The following is a 3,012-nucleotide window of genomic DNA, read 5'->3' on the forward strand; positions in this document are numbered from 1 at the left end:
GCTCCATATTGTGTAGGTTCTCATTGTGCTGCCAGCCCTGACCTCTCAGAGCATGACTGTTATGTTATGATCTGTTTTTTGATATTTAAGAAAAAATTATTTCACTCCCTTTTTTGAGGGAGTGAAATACAATTTTCCATACAATTATGAATGTAATGTATGGGGTATTGAGTCACTGTTCCTCTTTTCTGATGCAAAAAGACTTTTTTTTGCTCTACATTGGAGTTCTTTCCGAGGTGTTCCTGAGAGAGCATCACGGTCTGAACAGGCATTTGGACATCAGCCTTCTCTATCAGCACCTTTATCTTCTAAATCTAGAAATATTTTTCCTCCACCTTTTATTCATCCCACTTCTCTTCTTCCCCATTTTGTATGTATACTTTTTTAAAGCTGAGAGTGCTTATTCAATTCGATGCGATATAGGGCTTTTAACAATTGTCATTGTCGCAAAGCAGCTTTACACAGTCAAAAGAATTATTTAGGTTTGTATGGAATGTAAATGTGTATAAATCAAAATGGTCAGTTTGTCCCTGTTGAGCAAGCCAAGGGCGACAGTGGCAAGGAAAAACTATCTGAGGTGGTAATAGGAAGAAACCTTGAGAGGAACTGGTCTCAACAGGGAACCCATCTTCATTTGGGTAAATCAGAAAGCAGGAATTGATCTGCATTCATGCTGTGTGTTAGGTGGCAGGCAGGTCAGCATAACAGTTGATGTTAATTGATGTTAATATGGAGTTCAGGTAGTTATTCGAGACTCAGGTAGACTTGTAGGAAATTCCGGTCCTGAACTATCGAGCAACTGCAGCCATGTCAAGTCTTCAGAGAAACAGCTGTCAACATCAGTCGAGGCCAAAACCGTCTTCATGGTAGAGTGAAATTGTCCCCAGACACCGGACGCATCCCAAAGAGACACACGGGGCATCCATGTGACAAGATCTCCAACCAGAAGCAGAGCACCAGGATGGGTCAGACAGGTCCAGAGGGCAAAGGGAGTCTGGATTACTGGCAGCTCAGGAACGACATGTGTAGCTTGACAGAGGGAAGGAAAGAGATGGGGGTGGGGAGAACAGGGGAGGGGAGAGCAGAAGGGGAAAGATAACAGTTTGGTACTGTATGGTTTATGGATGTGCATCCCTGGAGATAGGTGGAGCATGAGGAGCATTTATCTCACCAGCCTGACCACCATAACGAGGGAGAAAAGAAATCAAATTTCATTCCAACTTCAAATTTAAGTGTAAATACTAAAAAGATGCCTAGTGATGAAGAGGTAGTTGAGGAACACCATTAAAAGAATGCCTGGTGACAGCCTAAGACCTCAATATGACACTTTCCAAACTGGTGTGTTAAATGAAATTCAGTTCAGAACAAGGATTTGGTTCCAATCATGAACCTTGCTTATTAACATAGCTTTATTCAGAAGTTTGAGTGCTTATGAGAAGTGGCAGTAGTGTTTCTGACTTGTCTGTTTAACAAGATCTTGGAGGCTGAGAGGAGAAACATATTGGTGCTGATTTTTAAGAACAAGGGGGATGTTATAGTATGTTAGAGTGGTGAAGGACATGTATGAGAGCTGTAAGACAGTGTTGAGATGTGTTCAAGAGTTCAAGGTGGAGGTGGGTCTGCATCAAGGATCGGCTCTGAGCCCCTTCTTGTTTGCTCTCGTGATAGACAGAGATAAAGAAGGTGCAGGACTTTAAGTACTTAGGGTCAACAGTCGAGAGCAAAGGTGGAGAAAAGTGTCAGGTGCGTTGTGTGATAGAGTATCAGCAAGAATGATGGGAAAGGTGTTCAAGACAGTGATGAGACCAGCAAAGCTTTACAGCTTAGAGACAGTGGCACTAAAGAAAAGTCAACATAGGCATGAAAATCTTTTAAATGTAGGATTGTATTGCTTGTAGGAAGAGTATAGTTCCTTATTTGTCTATTTTGAAGGTGGCAAACCTAACCTTGGGCCTGTTTTAGTGAACACTTGTGGACAATAACAACCTCCTGAGAGTATGTTGTCTCTGAGCAATACGTTTATTTAAGTAGAACAATAATAATAATCCTTTAGGGCCAGGAGTGCCTCTTGTGGAGCCTCTGGTGTTGTTGTGGTTGTTGGATTTTTTTTATATGAACTTTGCAGCTATAAAAACATTCATAAAAAACAGTAGACAAAGTTGTGACAAAAACCTTTATTCTGTAATAACTTTCACTATGATGAAGCTATCTAAACCAAAAAAAAAAAAAATGCTACATACCTCGACATATTGTGTTACATGCGATACTGGAAGTGATCTCGGGATCAGGGATTATCTAGACATTTTTATTTATACACATTTTCACATTTTATACACATTTCCATAATATTCTTTTGATTGTGTAAAGCTGCTTTGCGACAATGACAATTGTTAAAAGCACTATACTGTACAAATAAAATTAATTGAATTGAACTGAATCTCCATTTTCTGCCAGACAAATCTCGACGCAGCATGTTCCATGTTCCTGAACGTACCGGGACCCTGTGACAGTATCAACTCCTGAACGATGGTGACACGATACACATGCAATTTTGCCCATTTTTGCACAGCTCTTTGACATGTTTAATAAGACCTCCTGGCCGTATGTGCGAGTTGTCCAAGAGGTTTCGTAGACGACTGCTGCAGACGAAGTTGCATGATGTCATCAATAGCGCCCTGAGACATTTCCAGGCGCCCTCCGCCATGAGAAGGGATTATTGATCCTATATACATATATATATCACGCACAGAGTCAGCCAAAAAATGTATACACACTTCAGGAAAAGAAAAATATTATGATGTATATTATATTAATATAATATTAATAATATTATCATTATATATATATATATATATATATATATATATATATATAACATATAGCAATAAAAAAAAATTTCCTGAAGTGTATGTGTAATATATATATATATATATATATATATATATATATATATATATATATATATATATATATATAGGGGAGCAAAGCTCCCTGTGTGTCTTCACAAATATG

The sequence above is a fragment of the Clarias gariepinus genome, chromosome 16 (assembly GCF_024256425.1).
Source record: "Clarias gariepinus isolate MV-2021 ecotype Netherlands chromosome 16, CGAR_prim_01v2, whole genome shotgun sequence".
In the NCBI taxonomy this organism is placed as follows: Eukaryota; Metazoa; Chordata; class Actinopteri; order Siluriformes; family Clariidae; genus Clarias; species Clarias gariepinus.